Below are 13,945 nucleotides of genomic sequence, written 5' to 3' on the forward strand. Positions count from 1 at the left end.
ACTTGAGAGTGATTTTCCTTTTTTTTTTTAATATGATACAGCCAAAGCAAAATTCTTCTCTAAGAAATGAATAACTTTTTAATGAAATCATGATTCATGCGCATAATGATATAATTAACTAAATATAATTAATATGGGTAAATCACAATGAATTTTTGTTCATTATTTTGCCAATATACTTTTGTTCATTTTACAATTAGAGTTGCTCGTGAGTTGGGTCAATAAACCCAACTCGAAAAATACTTTAAAGTTTGAAGTTTTATTTTTTTAATTGAGATTGTCCAATTATCATATTAAAATTATCAAATAATTGTTGGATACATGTTAATGGCTAGTTGTCCAAGTGAATATCACTATGTAAGATCACTAACGTGCTAATGATGCTTCTTGAATAACACATTATTTTTATAACACTGCTTCACATGCCCTAACCCAAGTTCTACGTCCTTCATTGATCATAGATGATGAATTTAATAGTCACACAAGAGAAATTAAATACTAACATAACAAATGGAAAATTAAATATAGATCTCATATATATATATATATATACATATAAATTAATTACTTATAAGTAAACGTTCACTTGTAAATACTGTACTTTAACATATAAATATGGAAGTATGACCTGCAAATGGACTAAAGAAATAATTAATTTCCATATTTTGGGACTTGATTGTAATTGTCCTTCAAGAAAATTTCAGAATCATATATATGAAATACTTTTTATAAAATATACACACAAAATTTTAATAGCACCAAATTTTCTAGCATGGTTATGAAATTTTCTATAGACACATCTATCTATTAAATGAGATAAATGTTGTCTCATTAACATTTTAGTCTACACATTTTTTTTTTCAAAATGGATCTTTGGACCTGCAAAATTATTTTACAAATTAGAGATACTTATTTATAAGTAATTTATTATTTTAGTTCTTAAGCATAATCTCTGGTCTTTTTTTTTTTTTTTTAAAAAAAAGGTTCCGTCGGTGCCCTGATGTGTATGATGTGCGATCAAATTTGGTCAAGCTGATGTCCCATGTCTCATGTCTCATGAGATTCGGTCAAGCAGTAGCATAAAATAGTAAATACCATGTTTTACAGTTACAAGGTTGAATGTTTGGGATAATGACAAATTAATATTTTTAAAATAATAATAATAATAATTTGATCTTATGAGATGTAATAATATTAGTGAGGTTTTAAGAGTTTTTTTAAAATTAAATTTTTATGTGAGATTATTTTAATATTTTTTATAATTTAAAAAGTTATAATTTTTTAAATCATTTTAGTTATTAGTAAAATTAAACTTATAAATATTCATACGAAACTTATAAACAATATAAAATTAGTTGAACTTTATAGATAAAAAATTTTGATTTTTTTAAGTCATTTTAGATATTAATGAAACTAAATTTACAAATACTTATACTAAATTTGTGAATCAAATAAAATTTGTCAGATTTTACAAAAATGAAGAATGTTGTTGATAGAAACTTGTGATTTTCAAAATCATTTTAATCATTAATAAAACCAAATTTATAAATACTTATATTAAATTTGTGAATCATATAAAATTAATTACAGATAAGTATGCAAGTAATTTCACATAGAAATTATTTAATTAAAAAAATCATTTAAAAAGTTATTGTTATTATTATATTTTATGAGATTAAATTATTATTATTTTATATTTTTTATTTCAAAAAAATTTATCAATCATTCTTACTTATTAAGAAGAAAAAGAAAGAAAAGAATTGCGTCATTGATAACCCTTATAATTTTTATTTAATTAATTTAAATACTAATAGCTCATAATTGTAATAAGTACTCTTCGAGTCTCGGTAATAAGAAATTGACAAGCTGGCAATGTCCACGTCGATGGAGACATGGAGTCATGAAAACCTATGCTCGTATCCAAAAAACAGTCCACGTAGAAAAAAAAAAACAATTATTGAGTGAGAGGCGAGTTTCTATCTATTACTTTTGTTTCCATTATTTTTTTTATCATAAATTTAAATCGTTCAAATCAAACTTATATTTTAATTTTTTAATTTAAATTATCAAATTTAATTTAACCGTTTATATTTACAATGATTTCTTTTCTACTTTTTTTTTGCAGAGGGAAAAAAAAAACCAACTCCAACGAGTGAGATGAGCAAGAGGGTCTGTGAGAGCAAGACAGAAAAAGCTCTACCTATCCTAAAAAAATGTGTGTCCAAAATATTCTGATAAGTGGCAAAAAAATTGTGAACTCACTTTTAAGAGCGGAAAAGAAAAGCCAACTCTAACGAGATGAGTGAGAGGGTATGTGAGAGCGAGGGAGAAAAAGCTCCACCTACCCCTTGAAGAACTTGTATCCTAAATTTTTTGGGTTGCAAAAAAATTGTGAACTCTCTTTCAAATGTGAATGTTTCAGATGAACGTTGGAAAAAGCTCTGCCTACCCTGGAATGGAAGGATGCTAGATATTGTTGTTACTTTGTTGGGTAGAAGATTGGGAAGGAAAGTAATAAGAAACTGACTGGTTGAATTAAAGGGATTATCGGCTTTTAAAATTATAAAACAAGGAACTTGAGATAACTTCTTTGTTATCTAGTTTATATGATTCTGGGTCACAACTTGGCCATTCAAAAGAGCAAAATGGTATTTAGCCCTTATCATTAATAAAAATTAATTTTTATCATTAGTTGACTAGAAAATGACCTTAAAAATTATAAAATGGTAAATAAAATTTTCTTGATCATTTTCTATAATTTGTTGAGTTTTTATATGTAATTTGTTGGGTCTTTTATTATAATTTTTTATCATTTTTTATAATTTTTGAGATCATTTTCTATCATTTTTTGATTACCTAATGGACAAAGTTAACTTTTTATTAATGATAAGAGTCATATTATACTATTTTCAAAAGTTAAAGAGAAACATTAGACAAAAAATAAATTTTAAAATCTCAAATGCTCCTGGATTTAGAGGTTAATTTTCTTTTTTTTTATCTAATTGTTCGATCCAAAATGTAATGTTGAGAAAGTTAGCAATATAGATGATGCATCAGAGTTTCAAATTTTGTCTTTGCATTTATAGGAAGAAAACTTCCTTGCAAAATTAGGCAATTGCGTAGGAAAAACTCCCAAGGCTCATTTGGTTAATGAGAATGAATGGAATAAAACGATTTATAGATAGTAAAATGAATTAAAATAAACTTGTGAAATGGTAAAGAGATTGAGACAAAAGAAAAATTAAATTATAAGATAATAGAGGGGTGGAAATGGGGATTTCCAGTCATCAATCCTCATTTCTACCTTTCCATTTCTTCAAAACTCTATAATTTTCATATCCCTATTGCTATAAAATTTTATTTTAATTTATTTTTTCCATCATCAGCATATTTTTTTCCTTTTCATTTTGTTTTAATAACCAAACAAGCTCTAAACATGGATTTAAATGTTCTAGCACAAGACAATAACCTAGCACCAAAGTTAGAGTTGGTAAAATGAATTAGACCCGTGAACTCAACCCTTCAACCCACAAAAAAGTTGCAGGTTGAGTTAAATAAAATGAGTTCAATTATATACAGGGCTATTTTTGGGCCGCCCGGCATAACTTGAACCTGCAGTGGATTAACTTGTGAGTTGGCAGGTTAACCTAATTATATTTTTTAAAAAATAGGCAAACAAATGAATTAATAAGATTATGCTTAAAGTAAATCATTCAAAGCAAGTATATATGGAATTGTGATCTAAGTATTTAATACTTTTATATTTATTTAATTCAAGTTTAAATTATGGTAAAAAACAATAAAAACACACTGCCCATATATTTAAGTAATGATAGAATATAATCTGAATGTGATCAAGATAATATTAAATAAAATATTTTATTATACTCTACTTTATTCATATAATATCTTATTTAAATTATCTTGTTTGCGAACTAGTGCTACCCAAGCTAGCGAATAAAAATTAAATATGTTTATGAAAAAAGTTTAGTTGCCCTTTTTGTTTAAATTAAACATATTTATGAAATGCTAACCATATATTATATTATCATCTTAATTTAAACATAAAAGAAAAAAACAGATATAGAGATATTAGAATATTTAGGTGATATGAACTGAATGTATTATGAGTAGTAATTTAGTAGTGAGAATTTAAATCATCATTATTTTCTTAACAAAAAAAGAATTGGTATTTTAAATTGGGGCATCAATTTTATAGCAAAAATGCTAAAATAGGATGAAAAGAAAAGGAGATAGACAGAGCATTTTCATTAATTCATATATGTATAATACTGATCAGTTATGTAAAATATTAAAGAACAAAAGAATTATAAAATTAAATTAGTTTATATTTAAGTGGTGATGTAAGCATGTTTTAATTAAAAATATTTTTATTGTTATTTGGATAATTAATTTTTAGGAGGAATACATGTTTTTTATTGTGAAAAAATAATAAAAAGAGGTAATTTTATAATTTTAAAAACTATAAAAAATATTTTTTTACTTGCATGTTGGCCCGCTAACGCACCAACCCGCTGCGAGTTGTGCAAGTTGGTAGAATTCAACCCGTAAAAAATGCGAGCCATGTCAACCCATCTCACCAAACCCGTAACCCACTACAGGCCAACTTGTGGTTACTAGCTCTAACTAAAGTAGAGAGGGAGATTGTTTTGCTAGAATTAGTAGAGAGAGATTGTTTTGCTAGAATTAGTATGTAAGTTCACCCTCTATGAAAAACAAGAAGCTTAAATCTATGGGTGGCAACAAGGGAGCATTTATTTATTATGGAATTTGAAGGACTCAATATCATATACTTTTAAGTGTGAGAAATATGGCCATTGACAAGAAGACTAGAAGAGTGTTTGCTTAATGCGAGCCAAATGTGGGTCAGGATTTTCAATGTGCATTTTTTTTAATTTCTTTTATAATGCTTCAACTTTTTAAAAATACAAAACTTGACCGTTTCAAGATTTCAATATTTCAAAATTCTCTCATTCTATTTAAAGAAGTTAATGATAAAAAAAATAAAGCTAGAAAGCTGGGATATTATAAGAAATATTAGAAAAAGACATATTAGTTATAAATTCACATACGCAGTCAATGGTAGGAAATGTTGTTGCTTCTCAAATGTTGACAATGACTTATAACATTCAGACGATGAACCAGACTATATCCCGTTTAAGGATGCGTACGGTGGATGAATGGTGGTGAAGAAGATCTAGAAGACACGGGTGTGTGTGTGTGCGCGCGCGCGCGCGCATGCATGCCAAGGTTTGAAGCTGATAAGGTGTTGGCCAAAAAAAATAGAGAGAGAAGCCGATAAGGTTAAAATCATAGGCCAAATGGATAGAAGAGAGTAGGCGATGACGTGGGCTTAATGAATTGGATAACTTAAAGATCACTTTAGCATATCCTGAGGATGGACATGAGAAGAAAGGTAACTCTATTAGTGATGGGAAAGTGAAGTAGCATGGTGGTGGGTGAAGGAAGATAAAGGAATAGCAGATAAAGGGAAAGAAGTGGCGGAAGCTCCATAGCCCAAAAGCAAAAAAAACCTATGCTACATTTAAACTACTTCCATCCTTTTTTATAAAATATTTTAAAAAAATTTTCAATAACTCACAATATAAAATATTTGATAGAAGCAAGGTTTTATTAATTAAACATTTTCAATATTATCCTTTTGTTATATTATTGATCATGTTAGTATTCACCTCAATATTTTCATAAGTAAACATGCAAAAAAAATTTAATAAACTCGAGAAAACTCTTTTGCATAACATGCTTCAAAGAATACATAAGGGGCCTATCAATAGGTAAGAGAAGAAAAGACTCAATGAAATCTTAACCCTAGAAGACTCCTCCAAAAGTAAAGCATCCTTTAGATATATTATGAAGGTTTTCTAATTCACAGAGATTCAGCCATAAAGGTTGATTGAAAAACTTAAAACTTTCCTTAAAAATAAAGACTTGATCCCTAAGTGAAATTAACTAATAAATGAAAAAAAGCAAGTTAGCATTAAAGCTGAAAATAAAAATAGAAACTAATTAGTCGTGCAATATAAACTTCAAACAAAATAGGTAACTAATTAAGCAAGAGGTCAAATCCTCATTGAATGATAAAAATAATGGAAATCATGCCTCTTCTCTTTTCAAATTAGCTCATAAATGGCTTGCTCCTCTTGTCCCTAATATTCTCAAGCATATTTAATACATGGTGAATTAAATAGGTATAGGCCTTAATCAATTGTGCTTGCATCTTCTTAGACTTATACCTTTAAGATGTTAAGCATGTGTAGACCTTATTCATTAGGCTACTTAACATGTAACACTCTTTAAAAAGCATGACCTCAAGCTTTTGGACTTTTTTAATGAGATAATTTAGGACCTCTTTTATAACTTTAGTTCACACTCTAGTCATTAGCTTGCTATGTTTTGTAATAGATTATTAGGCATGTTGGACTTAAAATCTTGAACTCCCTTTAAGCTTGGCATGCCTCCTAGCTCTTCTTGGGCTTAAGCATGCCTCCCTCTTGGCTCTTGATGGACTCCATGCCTCCTTGTTTCTTATGTGAGCCGTGCTCTATGTGTGGTCTATTAAAAAACTATTGAACCATATGTTTTGATGATAACAAAGCTAAGAAAAAAGTGTTCCTACCTATGCAGATCATATACATTAACAAAGTAACAAAACTTTTAAGAGCATGAAGATTAAGAGAAGACTTAATTTTATAGGTTTGCTTGTCTTATTCTTCTCTTAGATTCAATTGTAAAAACTAATGAAAGCTATCACACGTTTTGAAAATGATAAGAATGCATCATATTAGAACCTCCCTCAAGCTCACAAGTTCTTTGAACTTAAGTGTCAAACTCTTAGAATGCACCCTTGTTCATATGTCTAAGCCACACTTGATCTAATGTAGGTCTACACGTGTTTTGTCTATCCTTTGTGCATGTTAAGACTTAATAGATTTAATTCAAACTTGAGCTAAAATTAAAATTTGCTTGAATTAAACTTTAAAAGTGAGGTTCAATATTGTAATCCAATCCATGCTTGATCCAGAAATGGTTCACAGTTATTTTAGCAGTTAGTGTAGGCAAGTTTCTTGTATATGCTTTTGTGATTTGATTCACACTTGAGTAATTTTTGATTCCATGCTTGAATTGTCCATTTATGTCAATTTGAAATATGCTTAAGAGTAATCCATGTGTGATTTAGGATATTGAATCATGCTTGAATGGGTTTTAACACTTAGAAATTTTCAAGTCTAACTTAGAGAGCCTTAAAACTAAATCAGCCAAATAAAGCTTGTCTTAGAAGAGAGTCAAGCATGTTTTAGCCCATTGAGAAGCTAGATGCTTCTATATTCCATTCCACGCTTGATCCTTTAGTATACCCACACGTGTTTTGTCATTTAAAGAAGCATGGTGCTTTTGCCTTCCAAAGCATGCTTAAACCCCAGATAGCATGATGCTTGATTTAGTTAAAAAGAACTAGAGTGTTATGCTTTAGTGCCATTCCACATGTGACACCCTTTTAAATCATGTTTGAATTGGCTCCTAATAAGCATTTAATGTTGAACATATAAAAAGGTTCTTTTCCTATTAATTTTCACTTTTACACTTTTTCAACTACTATAATCCTTCTGTGAGTGTTCTTAATGATCTTATATAACATCCTTAATTTTAAATCAGATTAATCAAGCCTAATTAGATTAATTAAGTATATTAGTGAGGCGAGTGGCTAGAGAGGCCTAATAGGCATGTTTGATTGTGATTTTCACCCCTAAACGCGAGTCCGAATGAGTAGAGGAAGAAATTTGAAGGGTAAGATTCTGTGCCATGCGCCGTGGCTTATGGATTAGGCATCATAGCGCATGCATGCTAAAATGCCCGAGGAAGCCCTCTTTGTGCCATGTGCCGTGGCGCATTATGCATCCGTCATGACACATGGAATATCTAAACTTAGGTATAATGAATTTTAATGTCTTGGGTTGTTGGGCATCATAAATATCCAAAAATTTACATTAATGTGGGTTTTTGGAAGAATGTGATGCTATTAATAAGAATTTAATGACTTATTAATGCTAATGGGGACTAAAGATAATTAATAAATCTAATGAATAGTCTCAAACTCATACAAAATGGGCATTAGGAAATTTAGAAGTAGAGAAATGTGAGTTGCATGCTTGAGTTTAACAATATTAATGGAGATTAACTTAGTAAATTGTAGATTGAGCTCTTGGACACCTTTTTGGCTTAGAAATTCAAGCTTGAAAACTACTATATTAAGGGGTAAACCTTTGACTGTTCAAGGGTTTGAAGTAACCGGGGGAACCCTATCTTAGATAGTTATTTATTAATCGTAATATGAAGCGAATTTGTGTTAAACATGCAAAATTTGACTTGTGAATGAGTACATCATGCAATAAAACCTTATATTTATCTAAACACTTTGATATGCATTAAACATACTAAAGATATTACAAAATGAGTTTTAAATTATAAAAGTGATATTCGAGAGTGAATTTCATGTTTATAATGTGTTTGAATGAGTAGTAGATAATAGTCTTGATAGATATGAGTAATTGAGATTAAAAATGTTATGTTGATGTGCTATAAGAGAAATGAAACTTGATGCTCACTTGGGTAGTGCATAGTCGTGAGCCTAATATGATTATTGTGATAATGAGTAAATAAAAATGTAAAAATGAGTGAGTATCATTTATGACATGATTAGTGGGCGGGAGTTCGTTTAGGGATTGGGAGTAAAGAAAAAATTCATATGGTATTTTAATTGCCTTCTAGTGTACGAGGGTATAACCTTATCTCACAATTTGTCAAGAGACTGTCCCCATAGTTTGTCAAGAGACTAAAACCTAGCTTTCTCCACTAGTTTAATAAGGAGAATAGCCTAAGGTATGAGATATCCCAAGATTCGAGATTGGGGAAAACCGTGGTTCGAGAGTGAGTCATGTGATTTTTGACCAGGTCATACCTCACGATTGGTAAGCTTAGGTAGCCTAGTCATATGAATAAAATTTTATTCAGTGTTATAGCTCACAGTTTCAGTTTGAAAAAATAAGGAGGGTATAAAGTTGGTTAATAATTGCTTATGAAAAATATATGATGTGTCACATATGTTGAGTTATGGCAAGTCGTGTGGTTAATGGTTTATGGTCACATGTTTAAATATATTATGACAATGTACCTAGTATAGGTGAGATAAAGATGGTATAAAATAAGTAATGATAAATTATGATATGTGTGTAAGCATGTTTTAAGTACTTGATTTTATATGCATGTGTTTAATTTGCAATTAATATATAACTGCATAAGGTAGGTTTTACCTTAGTTACTGAGTGGCTAAACTCACCTATTGTATTTAACACTTTTTAGGCTTAGCTCTGGTGCAGAGAGGGAGAAGGCTCAAGAGGGTAGGAATTATTACATTCCTATTGTATGCCTCTAGTTTAAATTTATTTTGTGTAATAGCAAATGGTTGCTAATTCTAGGTTGCATATAATTGCACTTGCACTATTTTATTGTTGCAAATGTCTGATTTGTATTTTGAGCCTTAAGGAATTGTGTATGATAAGATATATATGTTTATAAGGCCAAAATACTAGTGCGAGTATATAAATGATGTTTTAAACATGTTACAATAATTTTAGATGCAATGTAATGAAAAATTGCCTCCCCCTTCTTTTTTGGTAAAAAGGGATTGAGGAGTGATTTTATACTATATTAGTATTTAAGTGTGTGTAATGTATTGTACTGATAGTCTTAGATCTAATGAATATTGTTTAGGTATTAGGAATAGCTTTTGGTACTTATTATGGGTTTTAGACACCCGTTTTGTGTGAACGTTGTGTAAAGTGGTCAAAATGTATTTGGGTGTCCAACTTCTTGGTGTGACTTGTGTTGGAGGTAAGACCTATGTCGTTAGCTAGTTTATGAAATGAACTTTTCTTAGACACCTATATCATGTCATTTAGATGTCGGACAGAGAATTGAGACGTGTCGAAAGTTCCCCAATTCTACTGTCAAATGATAACAGAATCTGTTAATATTTTTGTGCAACACGCTACGGTGCATGGCGCTTGAGCCTCAGCATGTGGCACAGAGAGCAACACACAGTGGCGCAGCATGCATGAGCTGCGATGCATTGCCCTGTCTCACAACAAACATGTTGTTTTTAATTGTTGTCACTCTTTTTCACTCCTCCAATGTATTTTATGCTTTTGTAACTTATTTTTACCCTAATATATGAGATTATGATTGATTTGAATTTATTTTGATTAAGAAAACTTGGGATTCATAGAATTTGAACTAAATCTTGGAAATCACCTTTATGTGTTAATATTTTAATTACTATGAGTTTTATTGATTAATGGTGGTTAGTAGAGTGAGATTCTACAACAACACCTTCGAGTCAACTTTCAAAATGCATCATTTCACCGTCTAATATTTAATTTAAATGATTCAAGTATTCATACATAGCTTTTGAGCCACACCTAATTATTGGCATTGGTTTCATTATAAAATTATTTACCATTAAAAAGTTGGACAACTGGCACAAAATGATCCCTTTTTCTTTCAAAGCTCACCCTAAGGTGTCCAAAACCATCAATTAAATGTCAATAACCCTAAGACCACTTAAACTAACTCAATTAGACCACAATGTACTTAATTGATAAATCATATATCAATAATTACATTCTAAACACAATTTGACCATTGAAATCTTGATTTCTCAATAATTAAGGGGTAGCAGTAATCTCATATAATAATCTCTTGATCAATCATACACGTACAATTAACACGATAATGACATTTATACAAGTATTTTGGCCTCTAACAATAATTTCTAACACAACACAATATCTTGGGTAGAAATACACCTAAAACACCAAATTCTCATATAAGTGTACCAAAACAATGCACAATCTTAAGTTGGCATAATTTTACAAATGATTTATTACAATAAATCAAGAGAGAGAATTATACAAATACAACCTCCTCAAACCCCTGTAGTATTCTCCTTCTCTTTATCCCTATTAAAGCCTTCTCTTGTAAAATAAAATCATGGGGTGAGTTAATGACTCAGTAACTAAATAATTTGATATATTCACTAGTATACCGAAATAGCATATGAGTGTGTGAAATAGCAAGTAAAACATTTATTAGATACTAATTCATACAATGCATGATTAATACTTTCCACCTTAGATTCTCTTTATTTTCTCTAACTGAATCTGTAGATTGATAATATAATAGAACCAAGTCTATGTAATTGGACTGGCATCAGCTCACTAATCAAAGGAGTCGGCCTTGACTAAAGATGCCTTAAACCATTTTGAACCACAGATTCTCCTTTTCTTAAATATTTGAAATGTCGTATGTCCAATCTATCTTCAAGATAGTATTGAGACTTCTAAATAAAGAGACTATGCACCGAGGCTTTTACAGTGCCAATATATCATATAGATTTCATACAATAACCTCTAATAACTCTAGGGTGAACTCTTACTCTCTCACAATAATTATACCCATACAATGCCAACGAGACATGTTATTTGCAATAAATGATCATACAACAGATACTAGCATCTCATATTTGTATCCTATTTCACAATGATTTACAAATGAGTATGATTAAGTTTTAAATGTAGAAATAATAAAAAAGTTTAATACCACTTCACACAAGTTTATAAAACACCAAAAACTTTCATAAATTACTAGTTTTCACAATAAATTATATATATACATACATACACACATTTGCAAAATTCATAACCACTTAAATATACAAATAAAATGACTAGATTATCTAGTTACCTCAACTCTTTTATTACAAAAAAGGTTATTGTGGCAAATTAATCATCCTTCTAGATTCCGCTAGCTTAACGGGGCTAGATCAATATTTAATCTATAAAATTAAACACTAATCATTAATGTTTAACTCTAAATATTCCCTTTTTGGCGTAATTTTGAGTACTCATTATACTTAAATTTTTTCTTTAGCAAAATTAACATTTCCAACACACTCCATAAATTTCATTAACACCTAAACACTTAGATAACATCACTACATTTCTCCCAATCTTTTAATTTCACTTAGGATTCATCTAAACTCTAGCCAAAAATTCCAAATCATTATAAAATCCTTAAATCAAGGTTAAAGGCCTGATTTAACTCCTTAGAACCCTAACTAAGCAATAGGTTCAGTCAAAACCTAAGAGAGGAAGAAAATCAACACTAAAACTACCCAATCTCATATAAATTTCGCATAGAAATGAAGGAGAGTGGATAGGAAGCCCACTCAAGTGCTAAATCAATGTAGATTGCCTTTAAATTGCTCTAAAAATGAAGCTTTAATAGTCCTAAGCTCCTCCTTTGTCACCTTTCACATTCCATTTTCTTCCCTTCTCCATTTTTTTAATTCACAAGCATATAGGATATATTTAGATTTTTGCATATCTGCTACAGAGCCTGTGGATGGCACACTGAGACTCAGAATGGATTTTAGGCCTCACTTGTTGCCCAATCTGCTCATACTCCAACTTAGCCCACTTTTAAAGTTATCTAATGATCCAATAACTTCATTAATAGTTCAAAAATATCATTAACTTATTAATCACTCAATTTTATCAATTTACCCCTTTTAAATACTAAATTAAAAATGTCACAAAAATTGTAAAGAGAGATTTTGTTCCTTGCAAGAGAGGTGTTCTCTTATGTGAGAGACTTACTAGTGTAGTGAAAAATTTGTAAACGACTGTTTTGGTTAAAATTGAGATGTTGTTTGCAATGACTATAGCAGAAAATGGTCGAGAAACTGAAGAGTCAAGTCCAGTGAGCAATCCAACAACAGGGTCAGCCTAGATCATGATGAACAACCTAACTAAGTCAGCACGGGTTTTTGAATTTCTTAAGACTTAGAGCTATTATCTAGACTGTTGTATTACACAAAACCATAACGTCATCGGGCTCCAAATCTTGTAAAGTCATGGCCATTGTCCATGAATATCTCAAGGATATGGGCTGACAGTTAACGACGGTACATATTGTGAATAGAAAGATCATGCCATGAATCTTATGGCCTGTGCCTATTGAAGCCCCAATATTTCGCAAACAAGTTTCAAATTTCATGGAAGCAATTGTCTTAGCTAAGCCATTATAAAAGGAGGAGAAGGTCACAGAGAGAAGAGGCCGAACAATAATCAATCACTAACACCCATCATACTTTTAGCTTTGTACTATATATTTTTAGATAGTTTTTAGCATCATTTTTAGCTTTATAGCCTTTACGATCTTGTATCTTGCACATTCAATTAATCAAATACTTGTTATTTCAATTTCTTTTCATCTTTTACATTCTAAAAAACTATGATAAAGGAGCTCGAGGATCATTTATTATCATTTGAAACTTAGTGTCTCTAGCAAGCCTGTTATTTTTGTTATTCACAATGAACAATGGCTCACAAGTGTCTAAGGAAACTTGTGGCTTGTGCTAAGATGGTAAGTACCTACTGAAGCTTGTATTTTAATAAAAAAATCTCTAGAGTGATTTTAAGAATGGATGTAAACCAAATAATCAGATTAAACTAAGATAAATCTTATGTATATTATCTTTGTCTCCAAACTCTTTATAAATAAATCTTATGTATAATATCTCAATCCCTAAACTCTTTACATTAAGCTTATTCATATATTGCATAATCTCTTGGTTCTTGTATTTAAAAGATTTACTTGATTCAAAAAACTTTGTTTTATTTGAACTGATTTAATTATCAGCTTTGAAAGAATTTGAGCAAACTTGTTTTTGCTTTTTCCTCTTATAAATAAGTTTTGTAAAGAATTTTGATGTGCATTTGTTTATATACTTGGTTTAGTAATTCATCTTATATTTGTTATCTTTCAAATGTTTTGATAAAACCTT

This window comes from Prosopis cineraria, unplaced genomic scaffold (genome assembly GCF_029017545.1).
Source record: "Prosopis cineraria cultivar Desert tree isolate PC_DT_omini unplaced genomic scaffold, ASM2901754v1 PC14, whole genome shotgun sequence".
Taxonomy (NCBI): domain Eukaryota; kingdom Viridiplantae; phylum Streptophyta; class Magnoliopsida; order Fabales; family Fabaceae; genus Prosopis; species Prosopis cineraria.